Here is a 22,445-nt window from a genome sequence, read left to right on the forward strand (position 1 = left end):
CATACACCTTTTAATAACAGAACTAGTGATCGGAACATAACCTATATAAACCAGGGGGTGTGGGGGACACTACAACGCCCCAAGGGGACAGGATTCAATAAAGGTTACACATTCACATTCATAGAGATATTCATCTAGTTACAAAAGACAGGTTTAACAAAATATAACATGCAAACAACACAATAAACAATACCGATTAACAAAATATAAAATGAACAAAATACAAAACGCCAAATGACAAGAGATATAGGGTGTAGGTACCTGCAGGGGGAAAACACAATGACCCCTTCCACTCCAACAAGAATTTCTCCCGTCACTTCACTCACCCCTGCTTGACTCAGCCAGAACTTGACCTCAGATCTCTCACATGGTAAGCAGAAACTCTACCACACAGCCACCACGGCTGGGCCTGTTCCAGACTGCCAGGGCTTCTGACCTTCTGGAAGCCCCTGCCTCATGTCATGCTGCCCTGCCTCTTGCTGGAGAAAGTGGAAGTGGAGTTGGGAGGCTCTCAGGTCACTGCACAGCTTTCTGCTGGAGCCAGGTGGGGAACCTCTCCTGCTGTCTGCAGCCTCTTGCTGGGGATCCTGGAGCCCAGCAGGGAGCCTCTCCGGCTGACTGCATGCCGTGCTGCCCTAGCCTCTCGCTGGGGATCCTTTCCTGCTGGCCACGCTGTTGAGAGTTCAACTGCTGCCTGCTGGTCCTGCTCCTTTAGGCTCTTCTGGGGCAACTGCTTCCACCCGCTGGCCCAGCTCTTTGAAACTCCTTCCTCGTTGTCCTGCGCAGGTCTCTTGAGTCAGCTGCGCTGCCCCTTTTATCCGCCTCCAGGTGACCCGAGGGGCCAATCAGGGGACATGGAGGGTGAGTCTCTGGAGCCTGATTGGTGAGGAAAGGGAATCCCAAGCCCTCCAATCATTTTTTACCCTTTCAAAACCCCTGGGTCAAATCACTACCAGCTAGCCCATCACACATGTTACTGTTGCCTTGGTTCAACTGACATGCAGTGAATACCTCTCCTTCTTTAACTCAATGTAGTTGGTTCACTTGTCCACAGCCTTTGCTTTGGCAGTGATTTACACTAGGACTGTGCGAAACAGCACCATTCTGCTTCAACTTCCATTTCAATGTTTCGATGGAACAGTGTTTCATTTCATTTTGAAAGCACTGTTCTGTTTTAATTTCGGTGAAACAGCATCGAAACAGTTTCAGCGTTTCACCCATAGGCTATAATAGGGAAGCATGAAACTGCCTATAACATTGTCATTTATTGTCTGATTCAGATGAAGCTTGCAGAGATGGTAGACCCTTCTGAGGGCATGAAGCCTGCCAGGTTTCAAGGAGATAGGTGCAGAGGTTTCTGGGAAACTGCACCTCAAGTTGTTGCAAGGAAAACTGTCACTTGCTGCCAGCGGCAGCCTCCTGTCATCCAGCAGGCAGATCCAGGTGCCTACACCCCCAGGACAGCTGTGGGGCAGTACCAGACTCCTCCCAGGGGTCTGGGCCCCTGATCTGCCTGCTGGAAGACAGGAGGCTGCTGCTGCTGCCTGGGACTGGCGCTGGGCGCAGCCCGCACCCAGCACCCAGCACCAGGAAGATTAGTGCTGCCACTGGCCCCAGGCAGCAGGAGCAGCCTCCTGTGATCTGGTAGGCAGATCAGGGGTCTACACCCCCGGGAGGGCTGCAGGGGCTGTGTCAGCTTCCTCTTGGGGGTGTGGGCGGGCCCCCAACCTGCCTGCAGGATGACAGGAGGCTGCTGCTCTCAGCTGGGGCCAGTGGCAGCACTAATCTTCCTGGTACTGGGTGCGGGCTAAGCCCAGCGCCAGCGCCAGTCCCAGGTAGCAGGTGCAACCTCTTGTTATTCAGCAGGCAGATTGGGGCCCACCTGCACTCCCAGGAGAGCTGCAGGGCTCTGCCGGACTCCTCCCAGGGGTGTGAACCCCCAGATCTGCACCCCGATGAGAGGAAGCTCAGCCTGCTTGTCCCACCTGCGACCGGCACCCCACACTCACCTCCTTGCCCAGCCTACACCTAGATGCATCTCCCTTGCATGACGCCCCCCCCCACAGCTTACCAGCATCAGCAGCCACACTCTTGGCCCTCTGTACAGTGGGGGACAGCATAGCTCAGCCCCAGCCACCAGGTATGTGCCACCTCTGCCACAGCACGCTGCTGCTGCTGCCCAGCTCAGAGCAGTGTGGGGCTGTGTGCATTCAGGCAACTTCAGGCTGGCACCTGGGGCTGTGCACTGCTCATGGAGACTGCCAGCCATGGAGAAGCGGTACTGCATACAGGACCAGGGCTGGTGTGGCTGACAGTCCCCACAAGCAGCACACAGCCCCAGATGACAACTCAGAGATGGCCAAAACCACAAGGCCCGAAGCTGCGCTGAGCCAGGAAGCAGCACCATGCTGTGGCAGACACCTGGCAGCTGGGGCTGAGCTGTGCTGCTGCCCGCTGTGCAGGGGGCCAAGAGCATGGCTGCTGATGCTGGTAAGCTGCAGGAGGGCTGCAGCTGGATGGGGCTCGTGCGAGGGGGGCTGTAGCTGGGAGGGGAGCATACAGGGGAACTACAGTCAGGTGGGGACCACGCAGGGGGGCTGCAGCCAGGCAGGGGGCACCAGTCCCAGGTGGAACAAGCAGGCTGAGCTTCCTCTCACCAGAGTGGAAATCTGGGAGTTTGCACCCCCAAGAGGCCTGCTGCTGGCCTGTGCCAGACTCCTCCCAGGAGGTGCAAGCCCCCTGATCTGTGACAGATGACAGAAGGCTCAGGTTGCTACCTGGGACCGGTGCTGGGTGCAACCTGAACCCAGTGCCTGGGAAGATTGCTGCTGCCTCCAGTCCCAGGTGGCAGTGGCAGCCTCCTGTCATCTGGTGCAGAGCCAGGGGCTCGCACCCCAGGGAGGAGTCTGGCACAGCCTCACAGCCCTCCCAGGGGTGCAAACCCCTGGATCTGTGCTGGATGACAGGAGGCTCAGGCTGTCACCTGGGACCGGTGCTGGGCAAAGCCTGTGCCCAGTGCTGGGGAAGATCAGTGCTGCCGCTGGCCCCTCCTGTCATCTGGCGCACAGATCCAGGGGCTCACACCCCTGCGAGGAGCCCGGCACAGCCCCGCAGCCCTCGCAGGGGTGCCAGCGCCTGGATCTATGTGCCAGATGACGGGAGGCTGTTGACTGGGACTGGCACTGAAGCCAAGTAAGCCCAGCTTTGAAACTCAAAACATTACAAAATGTTTGAAATGTTTCAAGTACCCTTGTTTCCTCTTGAAACTGTTTCAAAGCCTTTTGTTTCATTTTGATTTTGCTGTTTTGAGCTCAAAATACATTGAAACAGCTTTGAAATGAAATACTCAGCAAAATTTCACATGCCCCTACTTTATACCCATGTTACTGGTTATACTGGTATAACTCGAGTTACTGGTAGCAGCTCTAAAGATACCAAAGGTCCAAGCTGTCCATGACCTTCCCAGTTTTAAAAAATGCTACCCCAGCATCTCAATATTTTTAAAAAATTAGATTTTGCCCTGGTTTTCCCTTTTGTTGTGGGATCACTACAGTACCAGGCAGCACCATAGTGTAATGGATCCATTTCAGGCACTTCACCCCTTAAAATGGAATATAGACGACTTAGTAAGGTGCTCCACACATACCACAAACTTTCATCAAGAGACAATACCTATTAACATGTGTTCGATACCACACTAAGTTAGCCATACTACAATCACAGAAAAGTAGGGCTAGAAGGTACCTCAAGTAGTCATCTAATCCAACCCCTGCCCAAGGGATGATCATCTATCCAAGCCAAACAAATCCTGTTCTAACCTATTTCTAAGTACCCAGTTAACCCTGTCATGTAGGCTCTAGACCCAGAAGTAGCATGGCCGCCTTAGTGCAGCATGGTCCATGCACAGATATTGGCACTAAATGAGGCAGTATTGCCCCTGCTTAGGCTGCCAGCATTTCAATAGCTTTTGCCAGTGCAATATTCATCCCTCTTTGTATCCCATTCACAAAATATATGGTTTTTCAGCTAACCTGGGGACACTAATGCTTTCAGTTCAGGAGGGCTTCTGTTCCCTCCTTGGGGCCAGACAATGTGGCAGGCATCAAAGAAGAAAAAATCTGTGCCAAGCATCTGAGGCCCACAGTATTCTGAATACTAGAGAAACCTCCTATGTAACACCTGCTATTTGATAAGCAGAAGACACTGAATTGAGGCTTTGAGATCTAAGTAACATACACTAACAATCAAATATTAGTCTACACTTCCTCCAAAGAGGTATATGGGATACATGCTTTAGTTATTAAACACCAGCAAGGATGAAAAGTAGAAAAAGCTAACTTAGGGAATAGTGTTGCATTAGAAAGGAGACCAGTTTGGTTACCCAGTAGATCGTTGCCATCTCTAATAGATGCGATTCACTGGTCCCTTTAGAAAGACAGGGAATCTACTATATGAATGTAGACATTTTTAATGCATTGATTTAATGTAACACATACTAAAGCAGGCCCTTCAGAGCAGGTTAGGGAAAAAACATTTCTTTATGTCCATTGGTAATGAAACAAACTTAGTGAGATAGCCTAGGGACATACATTACATATAAACCAGTTTAAGTGATCAGAAACTGGTTTAAACTTGTAATAGAACAGATGTTCAGTATGCATAAACCAGTTCGACAATGGCTGAAACTGGTTTGAGACAAACCTGGTTGAATGTAGTATCAGACTTAATTGATTTGTGTCAAACCGGTTTATTCAATGTCTGCCCCAGACCCCATGCTGGTTTAAATTAAAATCAGACTCCCACAGCATCCTGACATGCTTTCTGGGCTGTGCAGGGATCTCTGCTCCACAGCAGGGCTGGCCCCTTCCCTCTGCTCCCTGACTACAACTCCCAGTCTCTGCAGGTATCCCACACTCCCCTCCCCACTCTCTGCTAAGCAGGCATTCCCCCCATCCCTCAGACACCTCTCAGCATTAGTTGGCTGGCCACATGCTGGCTACCTCTGAGCTTTGGCAGAGGGGACAAAGGGAGAATCAACAGATAGCTGGTAATGTCCCTCTGTTTTCTTCATTGGGTGATAACCATTGAGTTAGGGGTGATAAACATTTCCTGCTGGGCTGGTCAGGAAGGGGGGGAACTCCTCCCTAATCGCAACATCCTACCAGGGCCTGGCCATGAGTCTCTCAGTTCAGCTCTGTAAAAGGGAAAGGAGGGCTGCTCTGGTCCCAGACCTCTTCCTGGTTTAAGTTAATTCAGATTCCCCCAGCATCCCAGCATGCTCTCTGGGCTGGGCTCTCTGCTCCAGCCCCTCTGCTCCCATGTTGCAGCTCTGGCAGAGACTGCAGGTACAGCAGCATCTGCCTGGCTTTCTCCTAAACCTCCTCCTCACCACTCCCTGCTCAAGCAGAGATTCCCCTGTCCCCTCTGCCTTACACAGACAACTCTCAGCATTAGGTAGCCTACAACACGGTGGCTACGGTTTGTGCTGTGATGGGACAAAAGTAGACAGGATAGTGTTGGCTTAGGGCTTTTTGGAACTAATCAGCAGGTAGCTGGTAATGTCCCTCCATTCTTTCTATGGAAACAGTTGTTTAAATGAGAGAAGCTTTTGTTTTGTTTTATGGGCTAATAAATACTAACAACTCCCTGTGTAACTCCTTGCTGTGTAACTTAACACTCTGTTATCAACAGCAAGGGCGTGGAGGGAACCCCTCCCTAATCAGATTGTCCTGCCTGCCTGCCACACCCCTCTTCAGCTCAGCACTATGGTAGGGAAGGGAGGGCTACTCTAGCACATACTGGCTTCTAGCCTGAGCCACTGCAGGCATGTGCTGGCATGTCTACATTTGTCTCTGAGGTTACAAACCAGTTCAGCCTAGCCAGGTGTGGAGGAAACTTACTGGAGGCAAGAGAAGGCAGTGGGATGCCGCGCCGGCAGCCAGTGGCAGTGAAAGTGAAACTGCGGCGGCAGGAGCTGACACAGACAAAGATCAAAAGCAAAACCCATGGCAGAGCCGGGAGGAGCTGGGAATGGCTCCCACGTCCATTTGGGCACACTTTGTAGAAACATGCCAAGGGCGATTGGCCAGGTGGCCACCCGGCGCCAGGATAAAAGGCCCAGCAGGAAGGGAGCTGGGGGAACTGGAAGTAGTGTTCCCAACTGGCCCAGAGAGACCAGAGAGTGTGGAGGATCCTACAGAGGAGGAGATGTGGTGGCGCCCCAGAGTGGGAACCATGGAAGACAAGTCAGGGCAGTGAGGGCCCAAGGAGTCACTTACAAGGCTGGTGTGGTGGAGACTAACAACAGCAGTGACTGGGACACCAACAGAGACAGTGGAGCCGGAACCCAGACACGGACATCTGACAACAGGTACCAAACCCGGGGAGGGAATGATGCAACAAGGGGTCCCAAAGCCCGGGTAGAGTCAGACACCGCCTGAACTGGGAAACACTGAAGTGCAGCGGCGGACACACAGTACAAGTACCACCTGTAGCCCACAAGTGACTGAGCGTCAGTGAGGGCCGGAACACTGGCCCCAATGGACAACATCACAGTTGATGTTAGGTGGGATATAGGGGAGGTGGAGCCCCAAGAAGCAACAGCTGCAAGGACGACCGAGGGGGAGTACCAGGGGAGGCAGGACCAGACACCATCCTCCCACTAGAAAACTAATCAACAAAGACAGAGTAGGAGAGCCCCCTGTTAAGCTGACCCAAGGCCGCTTCCAGTAGCCTGGCCGTGCAGCCCAGAAGGCGACGGCAAGATTTGAAGGAAGCCCAGACGTGCAACGCTCGGGGGAGAGAGGCACAGAAAGCTACACCAGGTTAGACTAACCTGCAAAGATTGAATCAATTCAGTTCCAGGCTTTTTGAATGTCTGTCCCTAGCCATAATGACCAGGAGAGAAGCATATAGAGAACTCTGTCTGAAATACGACCATCCTTTTGTTGTATGTTTACACAATGCCTAGCATAATGGGCATCCTGATGTATGACTGAGGCCTTGGGACATTATTGTAACAACATGCTGTCTACAGCATCTGAAAATTTCTCCAGCTCTCACAGCAGCATAGTATATAATCACATCTTGTACCTTCTCATTCTGTTGCTACAGGCAAACCTCTGGAAAACTGTGCCCAGAGTAGATTACAACATTTTGCGCCCTGTCTCAAGGCAATCTGAAGGCATAATGAAATAAAAGAGTAAAAGAAGTGTACAAACATAAAAAAAGCAAAACAAGAAGGAAAAAAGCACTGTTTGCCTAGCCATCAATACAGCATGTGCGCTAAAGATTACATGGCTTATTAAAGATTTGTAATAACACACTGATGATTTGGCAGTAAAAACTGCATCACCAACTTAGCCAAAACATATTTTGTTTGAAAATATACTGCGATACACAAGTGTTTTGCCACAGCCTTTTCCCTCAATATTTTTAGCATTTTAGGTTTAGGGTCTGATCTAGTCATGCATTTAGGAGTGTGTCTGCATGTAACGTAAGCATGCAAGTACTCTCACTGAAGTCAGTAGTACCAATGATATGCTTAAAGACTTGCACGTTTTAAGTCCTCTGATGGATCCTGGACTTAGCCTCCTCACAAACAAGATCATCATCATCTATTGTGTGAGAGTCCTGGAACCCCAAACCCCTTGGTTCTGGATGTGTCACTACCTTACTTCTCACAAATAAACTGGTCACAGAAGCAATTCTGTCTGAATCACAGGGCATCTTTGCACACACTACTAGGGTGGGGAGGGTGCTTTAATTAGAGCGACTCTGACAGATGTTCTAATTAAAGTGCCCTCAGCATCTCCTGTATTCAGGGTCCCGTGCTTTTAAATGGTAGTGCGGGAGCTTTAACCAAAGCTCACTCAACGAGCTTTAGTTAAAGCACCTCTGTCATCATTTTGAAGCATGAAGACACCTAATACATGAGTTGTGGAGGTTGCTGGAGGGCACTAATTGTATGTTCTACAGACTCAATTAATCTAATCTGCTCCAACACACTGTAATCACAATGCCTGGAGTGACATCCCTCCACGTCTACAGGCACCCATAATGACTAGCATGTGAGAGGGCAAAATTAGAGGGATGGTTTCAAGTGAATTGAGAAGCATACGCTAGTAGCCACACCACATGCTAGTAAGAAAACCCCAAGTGAACAATGGTCACATGTCATGACTCAGAGTTTCCCTGTTCCCTTTTGGATTGGCCAGGCAATCGTTCTCTCAGAGGAAGGGGCAGGGATACAGAATTGCGAATCTGAACTGTATAAAGCTCCTCAAACACAAGAGTATACATAGGAGTCTGCAATTGGCCTTACCTATGAGGACAGATACTGAGGGACCTGAGAACTTGTATATTCTCTACAGAAAAATTTGCCTAATTGCTAATATTTTGCAATTTCGTCATATTGCTAATATCCCAAAAAGCAGTGCATCGTTCAGAGGAATTTGCTTTGCCTCATCTTGTACTTCTCTAGGAAGAGTCTCATTCTGGGTGTAATACTATTCCATCTAAATCATTAGCTTTCCTCCAAAAACCAGTCATCATAAAGAAGGAACAAAGAAGGAGGCCCACAGTCACAGGAGTTTCTACTTGCTGGTGCAGGGAGAGCCCAAGGTCATGACTCCAGGTTTCCCTTGCACTGGCAATAAGTTGTGATGGGATCCAATTCACAGTCCCACAATCCCACTTTTGGCCATGCATATGTGGGTCAACATTGAAATCTGGTATTGGTTTGTTCATCTTCTGAAGAGATATAGAATATAGCTGCTGCTAAATGTCAGCTTAAGCAAAGCTTTCAATGGAAGCAAAGAAGAGCACTCTAAGGGAAAGAAAAAAATCATTCTGTTTTTACCTTAGTTTCACCCCTGCTAGGAAGCATCTTCTTACTAATTGCTAACATTATTCATTAAGAAACTACAGTAAACTCAGCATTGCAAAAGCGATGTAAGATGACAGTCTCTGTGCCATGGTGTTTATAATTCCAAACACAACAATACAGCGCCCTGCGTGGCTCAGGAGATTGTTTGGTCTTAGACTGCAGCAATTTATTCTGTACAGCTATGGTGTCAAATATTGCTATGATATGATTATGCACTTTACCCTTTAAGAAGGATAAGGGGGAAAAAAAGTTTCCTCATGTGATATTTATCATTAGAAAGCCAGCTATTTTTCCTTCACTTCCTGCATTAAAAAGCCGTTGTCCCATCACTCATCACAGCCAATCCTTCACTTCCTGTATTAAAAAGCCATTGCCCCATCACTCATCACAGCCAACCCATAATTTTGTGTTGTTCGCATAGTTGGGCAATAGATAGCAGGCAACATCTTTTCCAGTTTGTAGCACTTCTTTCCACCTGCTGTGTTTAAATTGAGAACTTAGTGATGTCACTAGAATACACAACTTGTTCGCTCTCAGCCCAGGAGGAGGACGGGGTCTTAACTGCAAAGGAAGAATAAACTCTGTATCATTCCCTTGGATGGTACCATGGTGCATACACAATGCTGGATGCTGTTATGACTTAGGGAAGAGTCCCTGAAATCATTTTAGATAGTTCTCTAAAACCATCTGCTCAGTGTGTAGTGGCAACCAAAAAAGCTAAAACACTGGGCATCATTAAGGAGGAAATTGAAAACAAAGGGTGTTATACACGTGCTCCAAGAGTAGGGGGGACGGGGGGAGGTGCTTTAATTTGAGCCACTCTAATTACAGCACACACAGTGCCTCGTGCATCAGTGTCCCTTCACGTATAAATGGCAGCAGGGGTGCTTTATCTAAAGCATGTTGAATGAGCTTTAGATAAAGTGCCTCCACCATCACTTTTAAGTGCAGGGACACTGATATAGGAGATGTTGGAAACTGCTGGAGTGCGGTAATTACCACGCTTCAGCAGACTCAATTACCTGAGTCTGCTCTTATGCGCTGTAATTACAGTACATCTGAGCAGCCTTGCTGCTCATGTATAGGTGCCCAAAATGGAAAACATTATCATGCCACTATACAACTCCATGTTGCACCCACATCTTGAATCCTGTGTGCGGTTCTGGTCTTTACATCTCAAAGGGATATAGTAAAATTAGAAAGGTACAGAGACGGGTAACCAAAGCGATCAGAGGGGTGGAGCAGTTACCATACCACAACAGACTAAAAAGCTAGACTCTTTAGTTTGGAAAGGAGAAGGCTGAGAGAGGTCTATAATCCAGAGGGCACCTTATGGCACAGCCAGCAGTGTAGTGATGTAGCTGGGTGCCTGGGGCAAAGCAGAAGTGATAACTTATGGTTGCTGCCATGATTGTGAATACATATGAGGTGTCCAGCAGCAGCCACTTTTTTCGCAGCCTCCCAGTCCAGGTTGGCACCTGGGGTAGTTACCCCTATTCCTCCCCCACTTCCACAGTTATACCACTGGGCACAGCCCTTGCACTCAGGGCCACAAGAGACTCCAGGTGTGACTGGTCCTTGCATGGGACATCAAGAGGTGGGAAAGTAACACCCATCTTGCACAGGTGAAGAAGTCTACCATCATCTAAGCTCAAGGATGTACAACTACCCTAAATGTTCTGCTTCTATCCTATTAGCCATTCTAGGCCCTCACTCCTTTCTGATACAACCCAAAAGGACAGCACCGTGAAAAGGAAAAATTAAAAGCAAGTCTTTATTCAGTCTGGTAATAACAGCCATGGTTCATATAGTGGCAGCCATTTAATGTTAAGAGTCAGATTTGTCTTTGCTCATGTTGAACAGAATCCTTCTCAAGCCACTGAGATAGCTGATGATCTTAGAACTGCAATGAAGGATATCAGGATGTGACCCCTTGTTAGAAGAACCTGACCCTCAACATTTAAACGACACCCGCCTAACAGTAAAAAGAATGCAGAATAACAGATACTATTATTATTTCTCCATATTAAATCTAAAAAAAAAATATCACATTCATAATCTGGAGATACATATTGTGCATGTTTTAAATATGACTCATGAAAGCAGATCTTTCTTAGTTTGGTCTCTCACAACAAATAAATTTGGTATGTAGTATTTGGGTCCTAAGCAGCCAGAGAATGAGAGATTGGCCCTGGGCAGTGCCCTGTGTTTGGAAAAGAAATGTATCATTCCATTGACTCAACCAGGAAAAACAAGGAAACAAAATCAGTGTATACTGACTTTCAGACCCTGAGGCCAGTTTAGGGGTTGTTTTCTGTTAAAGGTTTAAATTATTTTCATCCTCCTTCTGATGTGTATGTGTGCATGTGTGTGTGTTTTGGCTTCAGCATTTCCTGGAAGGAATGGTGTCCACACAGCTAAACAAAATACCTCCCTCAAGCTAGCCTCAGCTTCACATGTGCTGAAGCATGAAAGGAAATGAGATTTTATAAAAGGAAGAAATAGAGAAAGTTCTGTTAGGGTGCAAGAAAAATCCTATCCTTGGCATCATTAAAGGTCACATTTTATCATCAAGAAGAAATGTTTTAAGCTTTCCCAGTTACATTGCATGGTCTGGGAGAGATATCCTACCCTTCTTGGAAAAACATCAGAAATAGCCTTTGTAAATTAATTTTAGCCAATATTTTTTTTTGCCAGGAAGGTATTGTTGGCAGCTTCCTTTTCCAAACATTTCTTTTAATACAATCACACACCTTGTAAAATCCAAACTCTGCCTTTCCCTGGAACTCAAACCCCACCATTTAGATCTTCTCACCAAGCTTGACACCTTTGAGTTCCTCCTGTAGGACTACTTAGCACAAGCACATTGAGAGCAACATCCTCCTCTCCTACATCCAGACAAGGTAACAAACAACAAATACAATTAAACCTTCCCCAGTAAACGCACCACTCAATAACAAGATTTGGACAAATATATCTAGTCATTAAAAGATAAAAAGGTGGCCAAATCTCTATGGAATTATTTTTTTTAATCCAAGAATTGATTCTTCATATTGGTAAATGTTACCTTTCTTTGAAGCATGTAGGCAAAGTAGTCTTGGAGAATTTTAAGTCAAACCAGGTTTTCTTTGATTACTTTAAAACTTTAATGACCAAGGTTGACTTCTGCCTTTCTCTTTTCTCGTTTTGGTTGTCACAACAGAAGAAATGTGTTGTGGCAACACTACAATCCAAAGTATTCTGGATTGTTTAACTACAGAAGTGCAACACATACTCCAATTATACAGTAAAAGAAATTGAAATTATGCCTGTTGGAGGTGAATAAAGTTATTGTGAATCAGGCATAACTTACTGTCAATCAAACATAAAATAGGTTTATGTTCTTTGTTTGGTCCATAATATGGAAGCTGTCTTGTTGCGTATTATGTGGACTTTTCACATTCAGAGAGATTAATTTAGCTATTGGATGCACTGAAGAGGACTCATTTGTACAGTTTAAATAATGGTTTCATGATTGCAGGCAAATTAGGGTTATCTCATTGTAATTCTTGGTCAGTTAGCAATGCAGTACTAAAGCATTCTGTCCAGCTCCCTGGAAAGATATCCTAGTCCTATAGACAGCTAGAAGCTCTTAATCTACAATTATAGTTTTGTACATTTTTGTATACTATTTTATCCATGCCCTCCTTCTTAAAGGCCAGGTACCAATATTACATTTATTGCATAGTAAGCACACAGAAAGTACTCTACAGCCATAACCAAACAGACAATCAGGGCACATAGGCTAGGGACAGACATTACACATAAACTGGTTTAAGTGGTCTGAAACTGGTTTAAACCTGTAACAGAACAGATATTCAATGCATATAAACAAGCTTGAGAATGGTTGAAACTGGTTTGAGATAAATGTGGTTGAATGTAGTATCAGACTTAACCATTTTGGCTCACACCAATTTATTCAATGTCTGTCCCAGACACCGTGCTGATTTAAATTAAGTCAGACTTCCACAGAATCCCAGTATGCTCTCAAAGATGGGTTGGCCCTCTCCTCTGCTCCCTGGCTGCAGCTCCCAGTTTCTCCAGGCATCTGCCTGGCTTCTGCTCCCCCAACTCCCCTCTCCACTCTCTGCTAAGCAGGCATTCCCCCCCATCCCACAGACACCTCTCAGCATTAGCTAGCAGGCCACATGCTCACTAACTGAACTGTGGTAGAGGGGACAAAGGGAGAATCAACAGATAGCTGGTAATGTCCCTTTGTTGTTTTTTTAATGGGGTGATAAACATTTCCTTCTGGGCTGGTCAGGAAGGGGGGAACCCCTCCCTAATCACATCATCCTGCCAGTGCTTGACCACAAGCCCCTCAGCTCAGCTCTGTTAAAGGAAAGGGAGGGTTGCTCTAGTCCCCCCCCCCCCAAGCTTCTAGCCTGCATTTGTGGGATGTCTGTCTGGTTACATAACTGATTTAACCTAGCCAGGTTAGTCTAACCTGCAAGGATTTAATCAATTCAGGGCCATGCTTCCTCAATGTCTGTCCCTTGCTATAAAGAGCAGTAAAATGGAGGATTCCACTCTAAGATAACTGGATGGATGTGGTATGAGACTTTAGTGCTGTAGATTAGAGTGCTGTAATGAAGATCTGTACCAGATCCCAATGCAACACATGTTAAGTCACATTCTGTCACCACCCACAGGGCTTTTCAACACCCTGCTCAGTCCACACACACATACGCACCAGGCATCTGAGACATGCATATGCATTTGGTGGGTATAGTTTGCGCTGGGTGGCCACACACAGGACAGCTGGCTGGTGGCCATGAGGGTGTATGCCATAATGAGCTGCTACCACATCAGGTCCAGGTGGGCAGCCATGGTGTCCCATAACCTCCAGTGAGACTCACACAGGGTGACCAGGAGGACCTGTTGCAGCTCCAGGCATAGATGACACATGCCACCAGAGGCTGGGGGGGTGCACGGTAACTGCCCACAGGTGGTAATGGTGGTGGCAGCAGCAGAGGCATGGCAGTGGCGAGTGAGGGGCTCCTGCAGGCAGTGGCAGCGGTGGTGCGAGTTCTGACTAGTGGTCGGCGACCACGCACAGATGTCACCAGCAGTGTTGGTAGCAGCCAGCAGCAATCAGTGACTGCCCGCAGACGCCATCATTGGCAGCAAGGGGAGGGGGGGTGGTGAGTGGTGACCTCCCGCAGGTGCCACCAGCAGCACTTCTCTCAGGGGGTGCACCGCCAATCTTGAGGGGTGTATGTGCACCCCCTACACGTCACCAGTGGCTCCTGGGTATCCCTGTTTGGGCCCCCAAGCCAGAAAACCAAGCCATGTACAAGTCACGACAGCAGGGAGTTGGAAGCATGATTGCCCTTGCTCAGCAGCCAATCAGCGTGGCTCAGCCTTTTGACTCCTGTTCTGTTTGTTCCAGACCTAACCTTGGACACTTAGAGTAAAGCTCCAAAGTTAAAATGCTTCTGCCTTGGGCTTCTTAAATGCCTGTACTTAGCCATAGTGCACAGGATAAGCCTTGCTCTGGGGATCAATGAGGGTTTAGTGAAGGAGGCTGTCAATAAGTCCCTAGCTTCACTTTCTGTTCGTGTGTGTGCAGTTGAAAGCAGTATTATGAATGAAACAGGACTGCAGGAAAAGGAGATAGCCATTGTATGCTATTAAGGCAGCCGAATGCTGCCCTGAAGAATTGAATCATCATCATCACCACAGAGCGTGTGTGATGCTAAGTCACATAAAAGAAACTTTTCATAGGTAATCTCTAACTGTAAATATTGTTTTCTGGGTGCTGCTCTTGAGACTCCACATCTGTTTTGCAGAAGTGCCGAGTACTTACAGCTACAACTAAAGCCAAGGGAAGCTATACTCCAAACACTGGTGTTCTGAAAAAAAATGAGGTGCCAGACATCCCAAATAAGGCATTCAAAAATTAAGGAATGCTTTATCTTAGTATCTCAGGGTACGTTTGTACCAATTCTCTGACACGCCCAAGTGTGCTGCTGAAACGTATAGTTCTGCCAACCCTCTCCCACACCATGTGCCCCAACCCAGAATCTAGGCAGTGAACCCATGCTGGGGGCACCCCCCTGCTGCCACTTTTGACCTCATCTCAACAGGGAGTCTTATGAAAAGATTGTGAAGCACTTCTGACTTGCCACTATTTTGTGGTATTGAATTTCATCCGATTTCTACTGTTTTGGTCCTGCAGGTCATCTAATCCGTTTCTGTGTGATCATCTGATCACCTTCTGTGTTGACAACAGAAGCACCCCGGTGAGCTCCCCTTGCATAACCCACCAGGAAATTAAGAATTCTATCTTCAGAGCAGGGTTTAAATAGCACGTATGAAATAAGGCCTGGGGCCACACAAAGAACAAAAAATTGAATAGCTGCTCGATGGTATGGGGTCATTACTCAAAAAACTATATTGTAATGATTATACACAGAGAAGGGGCAATTAAGGTTACACAGCAAACTGGAGCTGATATTTTCTAATCTGTAAGTGCTTGACTTTATGTATTGTTGGGACATCTAACTGAAAGGGGTCTCCCGTCTTTAATTTACCAAGAGCGTTGGTCTGGTAAATCACTCACTCATACATTTATATGGAAATGCTTGATACCCAACTGAAACTTTGAAATCCACGTACAATCCTAAAGCAACAAACCAGAATTTTTATCCTTCTCCATTTCCACATAGTGCTACTATTTTGTACTTGCCAGCAAGAGACAAAAGCATTTGTGCTTTTGTTATGCTGAAAATGTTGCAGAAATCCAGGGTTAAGATTGAACAGATGGTAATCTGTGTGACAAACAAAGATAATTATCATGTTGGAGATAATGCTTAGGCCATGTGCATCTTTCTGCTACTGGGAGCTCATTGTTTCACACAAACTGTTTTAGTATAAAGTAGACTATGGTCACACTGTGCAAGGTAAACTGGAAGGATCCCTCCTCCTCTCCATATTTAGCCATAAATTACCTGGCAACAAAATCAGTCTCTCTCCTATGCATAAGTTTGCTCTTAAGGGACAGACTTTTAAACTATATTACATTTCATTTACATTACATGTACCAACTTAAGCACTACTTGACTGTTTCATATAATCAGAGCAGCACTAAAATGCAAAATACCTTTTCTTGGACTTTGTGAAATACGCTCTATTATTTTAAGAGGTCACTAATTTGCAAAGATAGCCTCAAGCCTCAGCAAGCTGGAATGTTGCTACCATGTAATGAATCAGGGTTTCTCCTTGCTGATAAGATTGCTTCTTACCCCAATAGAAAAGTTGGATGCCCATTTTTCAGCTTGGCAAGCTGCTTTTAATTCATTTAATGATTTTGTCAGCTAACCCACTGCAGCATCAAAGTGTGAATCACACTATTTCAAAGGACTGATTATGAAATAAATATGAACAGGAACAGCAGGGGTCTGTTTTGTCTTTGGGAATCACAGTTTCTTTTTTCATTATACACCCTTAAAAATCCCAGACAGCCTATTACCAAAAGGGCTGACTGATAGAATCATATTTACATTTTCAAATCAAGCCTAGCCTCAAAAAATTTCAAACAAAAACAAAAAAGGAAATTAATGCGTTTGTTTTTTTAGCGAAAGCTAATTATTGTCCCAAGGTTGAGAATCTGAGGGGAGGGGAGGCACACAGACTTGTTTAATCTAATTGTATCGTAACCAGGGCAGTTAAGGTAAATTTCTCCTGTCAAATTCAGTAGGTCTACAGACCAATTCACTGTTTTTTTCAAAAGTTAGCTCAATTTTTTAAAAAGTTAGCTAAGTTAGTTTTTAAGGTACCACCCTGCCCTGGCTTCATAAATGGGACATTGGCAAGTGTAGTTCATAAGCAGAGGAACTAAGATTCATTTCCTCTGCCCCTGCCCCCCTTCCCAAGAGAGAGATAAGAAGAGTAGCAGAAAAAGAGAAAGTTAATCAAAAAGCACATTTGTTAAAAAGAGGCATGTCTATTAAAAGTACTTTCCCTAATGTCACTCCTGAAGCACGAATGGCACAACAAATGTTTAATATATTGACTCAGTTTCCCGAAGGGAAAGTAACTGGCAACATAAAAGAATAGAGCTTCAACCTTCTGTGGGCATAAGAACTGCCATTTACTGGGTCAGGCCATAAGTCCTTCTTGGCCAATAAGCTGAGTCTCAGTGCCAGAGAGTGGATGTCAAAAGGGAGAGTTGAACAGGATACATTTTTGTCCACACTTTTGTCCCTTAACTGAGTTATGTGTACTTGTGAAAAGTGGGCAAGCTCCTTGTACATAGCACAGCTTGAAGTGAGCTGGCAGAATTGGCCAACGGCCAGTTTTGTGGCTTCCTGATGCTTAAGACTCCACAAGGTATAACTGACCTTCTGTAAGGAACAGAGGATAACGGGCTAAATTCTCTAGCTAACTTACAGCTCCCCTGTGACACGAAGTTAATGAACTTGACTTGAACAAAAATTTAGACTGAAAGTAGAATTCTGGCTCCACTGAAATTAGAACGAGCATTGCCTTTAACGGGGCCAAAATTTCATTCATAGCATTTGTATACAATACATAAGAGATCTATGTATGTGGCCACAATAGAAAAATGGAGCCACAGTTTGTTATGTGGATCAGACTTTTCAAATAAATCCTTACATCAATTAACAATTAGTCCTCCTGCCCTTACTTTAGTGCAGGGGTGGCCAACCTACCATATGCAGCTCTTCAGAAGTTAATAGGTGTCTCCTTGAATCTTTGCACATGTACATGGTGACCAGCTCCCATTTAAACTACGTCTGTAGTTTAAAAGCTTCCATTCAGAAGCTGCTCACCGTGTGCTTGCTCAAAGATTGAAGGAGACAACTGTTAACTACTGAAGAGCCGCATGTGGCTCCAGAGCTGCAGGTTGGCCACCCGTGCGTTAGTGTGTTGGAAGAGCTGCTGATTATGTTCAAGGATGCATAAAGTAATGCACATTTGACCAAAAGATAGCTTCTGGATGAGAAGGGTAATTGGAAAACTGAATCCACTACAATGCTAAGAACATACTGAAAAAGCCTCTGTACATGCTATAATTCAGCTAGGAAGTCTCCTAGGGTTCCGGTTTAGTTTGGACACAGCTGCACTTTCCATTTATTTTAGTGACATAATGCTCTTGAAAGGTGTTGGACTGCCAAATCTGGAGAATGAAGTCCATTTACTTACAGATCAACCACAGCACAAGCCAGGAGTTCCTTACCAGCATGATCTGAATACACAGCTTCCAGGGAGAGCGGGTGGCTCATACTCCATGTTGATGCAGACTCCAAGAGGAATGAAGCAGGCCCAAATTCATTTATTTGTGCTCCCTCGATTCACTGCCAGATGCCAGTTTCACTTCATTCTGCATTGAGAAGGTGGCCAGAAGGTGTGTAAAAATGGCTAGCTGTGATGAGACATGGAGTTATGTAACAACTTGGGAAACGGTGAATTCTCTTATTCCCTCTGTTGTCATAAATCTAAACAAGATTCCTTAAATATTGTTATGTTACTAAGACCTTTATTGATAAGTGAGGTATGCTTTTCCCCCTCAGGGAAACTAATGTGGCATGGTTAAAAGGATGCCAAACAAGCAACGCGGTGAACACAAAGCACTGCCTATTTCACCATGAGGAAGCTACGTCAGGTCAGCACTGTGTCCCCAACCATAGTTAACCTTCCCTAATAATAACAAAAGAAAGCCCTTGCCTTCCTTGAGAATTTAGCTCAGGAAAGCCAATGCATCAGTTTTCCTAATGTAAAAACCACTTTTTCATAGCAGTGGGCCCAAGGTCCAAGTCTCCAAAATGCACGTTAGTAGAATCGAGTAACGGTAGTAGTTGTTGCAGGGGATATGAGAGTCAGGAATAAAACCATTCAAGAACTTGTGCCTCATTATCAGTAGTGTACTTATTCTCACCACATGCCTGAAAGGCAAGAAAGTATTATTGTTGCCTGCTTTAGGGATGAGGATCTGAGACAGGAGCCAGGCTAAGCATATGTTAATGCCACAGTGACTCTAGCTCATGTGGATAGCTTCAGCATCAATAACCACGTAGCCACAAGAGCACAGAGCTCAGCATAGGCTAAATGTTCATGCAAGTTCCCAGCTTCTCCTTATGTCTCTACACATGTTTGACAAATCTAAACTTCAAGTAAACCTGCAGACATTTCCTGAGTGCCAATTCCCCACAGCCCAGCTCCAGACCATAGTGTTTGGCTTCTGTGTTTTGTGTTTTAAAAAATCTCATTATGATCACCCATCTCATCAGAAGTCCTAGGTTCTATGCCTCAGTGCTTCATGGAGACTTAGTTTCTGGGTTTTTATTCCTTTTTCACTTATTCAGTTGATCTTAAATAGCACCTTTTTGAATGATGATACCTATTTGCTGTATAACAAGGGTGCTCAACCTGCAGCTCCTGGGCCAAATCCAGGCTCCAGCACCATATCATCCACCCTGTGGGGCTTCCCAGGCATCTGTGGTAAGCCCTGCAGGCCATGGACCTGAGCAGTAGATGGAGTGCACAGGGTAGTGTGGGGGCAGATGCCAGCTGGTCAGAGGTGGTGCAGGGCCTTATCCAGCACATACAATTTATCTGGCCCATGGGGCCACAACTGTGAACACCACTGCTCTATACAAAAAGGAAACAGCAAGAATACTGAGGCTGAGGATGGGATTGTGAAATAAATAGCACCTGTACATAAATGTGGAGGCTGCTCCAAGACACCGGAATTCCAGCGCGTAGGTGCAGACTCGATTAATTGAGTCTGCTGGAGCATGGCAATTACTGCACTCCCACAGCCTCCTGTAACTCATGTATCAGTGTCCCCACACTTCAAAATGGCAGTGGGGGCACTTGAATTAAATCTCATCAAATGATATTTAGTTCAAATGGGGGGCCCCACCTCCATTTTTAAGCATGGGGATGCTGATGCATGAGATGCAGTCGCACTTCAATTAGAACAGCTCTTGGACCTGCTCTAGTTAGAGTGCTGCCCCTCCCACACCCAGAGCATGTGTAAAAGTACCCAAAGAGCAGTAAGGAGCATTCTTGATTAAGTACTTAAAAGCATAAAGGTTCTATAGTTTTGAACCAGAAACAGCACAGTAATGGCATCAGTCTTCATTCCAGAATTACCGTAGGTTAACTAGGGCTTGCCTGTCCTGGGTGTTTTTTTATCAGTAGTAAATTTCAACCACTGGCACAGATCCACAGGTGGTCTGGGCTAACTTGGTGCATCTTAGCTTCAAATGAAGTAAGCTACATTGAGCTGGGCAACTCACCTTTTATACTAATAACATGTGTCCATACTAAGTTTTCACTGAGGCAATTTTATCAGTGTAGCTGCAAAAGCAAAAAAGCCCCCAGCGTAGATAACCCCCTAATCAGAACATGAGTTCCCATCAGCCCCTGAAAACTTCTGTAGAATGAAGGAGACTGAAGTTTGCTACGGCAGCTCAGCCTACCTATGCAAGGGGGAACAGTGGCACATTTGCCATAACTATAAGCTTAAGCTCACAATCTTAAAGCACTTCCTAAATACGCAGAACTTTGCTGAAGTGCTGTTGTATGGTCTCTCCTTTTTTTCCAAATGTAATCAGTAGCTCATTTCATGAATTCTCTTATGACAGCCCCCCACCCTTCCAAAAATTTCAAATAAACATACTCACTAAAAAACTGGCTTAATATTAAAAGACTACAACTTTAAAGGAATAATGTAATATGTTGTTTGGAGTCCCACTGGACTGTTCAAACATGAGAGGACTCTCTCCCCATATAGAAAATCCTTTCACTTTTAGAAAAATATTTTTGTTTCAGTTTTTAGTAAATTAAAACCAAACAAGACTATGTCGCTGAAATATGTAGGCAGCCAAGTCATGAGAGACTTCCAGTTCCCTTACTCTTGGTGTTTGCTTTTACAAGGGATATTGCAGAGCAGAAAATAAACAAAGCAAGCTGAATTTGCTCCGAAGGGTTCTGGTGACATCACGAACCATAAGAGTGAAACTCAGTTGGTTGCATGACACGTGAACTCCAAGAGAGACATTCCCTTTCTTAATTTATTATGTACAGCTAAGATGTTCCACAGCCACAAATTTTGATTACTATCAAAGATTGAACCCAAGACCACTACAGCCAGGAGTTTCAACCTCTGAATGAGCTTAAAACAAAGTGTGCGCTATTGCCCACTGAAATGAATGGAAAGATTGCCACTGAACCCATTTGGCTTTGCTTTAGTCCAGGAAGAGACCACTGCAGTCCCCTTTTGTAAACAGGCATGCACAGATGGAAACTTTGGTTACATCTTCCCCTCCCCCAAACCTGTGCCCAGCCACATATGGGAGGTGAAAAGTCTCTCCATGGCAGGACAGACCAGGGCTCTGCAGCCAGGGCTGGGGGCAATATTCTCCTGCCTCCTGCCCTCCCACCCCCAGTGCTGTCCCACAAGGCTGACAGGTACAGGCAGGACACAGGCAGGGAAGCAGAGGCAGAGACTTTGTTGCCTCAGCTATGTGACAACCCTGGGGTGGGGCCAGCTAGGCACTGGGATGGAGCAGTGGAGTATGAGCTGTGTTCCAGCATGCTACCCTGTGAGGAGGGGCTTGCAGGGGGTGGGACTGCAAAGCATCCCAGGGTGCTGGGCAACTGCAAGGTTACTTCAGTCGGGAAGGGATCTGGGACAGAAGTTCAAGAGACCAGGTTCACCAAAATCAGTGAAGTCTGATACTATATCCATCCAGGTCTATCATAAACTGGGTTTGGCTATTCTTCAAACCAGTCTATGTGCACTGAACTTCTGTTCTGTTACAGATTCAAACCAGTTTCCAATCACTTATACCGGTTTATGTGTAATTTTTGTTCCTTGCCAAAATGTCTATGCCACTAAGGAGAAACATCAGTATGCAATTCCCTGCTGTTTCCTTACTACTCCAGGAATCTTTAAGATTTGATCAGAGTCCTTTAAGAAAAACAGGATCATTCATCTCCCCTTCCACAGCTTTATGTGCTGACTGTGATATCTTTTGCAAAATGATATCTAGCCTTTACCACCACTGCAACCTCCCTGGTCAACCTCAAGTTCCCTGTCAAGACATAACCCTTGATGTCTAAATTTGAAAAAATAGCTTTTCCTTAGGCAGTAGTTAGTTCTTTGTCCAAAAGTGCTTCCATTTTAATGGACAGTCATGAAGGACTTAATAATTTTATTTTTTGTCTTTAGTTAAATACAAAACTTTCTCCCAATACCAGTCAATTTAACCCCACATGGAGGGGAAGGCACAGAAAATCAAAATGGTGTCCAGAAAATGAAACTGAGTTTGTAATTTTATTAGCTAACCATGCCATAAGTTTTGCACTGGATCAAATCACAGATCTATCTATCTATCTCAGTATCCTGTATCTTTCATTACAAGGGAGCATGTACTAAGAGAAGAGAGGCCTATCCATACTGGTCTGCCCCTTGACTCTCTTCAATTTCCACTATTCAGAGGCCTAGGGGTATAACCTAATTACAATGTCTATCTGTCAAGTTAAG

The 22,445-nt window shown here is 45.6% G+C and overlaps 1 long non-coding RNA gene across 2 annotated transcripts in view; it reads right to left on the reverse strand.

Moving 5' to 3' along the window:
• The window catches only part of LOC149870087 (uncharacterized), a 27,682-nt gene continuing 5,237 nt past the window's right edge, over positions 1-22,445 (reverse strand). For both annotated transcript variants that reach the window (XR_016440682.1, XR_016440681.1), the window contains 2 exons: positions 18,129-18,272; positions 1-876 (listed from right to left, as the gene is read on the reverse strand). This is a non-coding gene — a long non-coding RNA (uncharacterized LOC149870087). The remainder of the gene's footprint in view (positions 877-18,128; positions 18,273-22,445) is intronic.

This window comes from Crocodylus siamensis, chromosome 2 (genome assembly GCF_052110815.1).
Source record: "Crocodylus siamensis isolate JL-2025a chromosome 2, ASM5211081v1, whole genome shotgun sequence".
In the NCBI taxonomy this organism is placed as follows: Eukaryota; Metazoa; Chordata; order Crocodylia; family Crocodylidae; genus Crocodylus; species Crocodylus siamensis.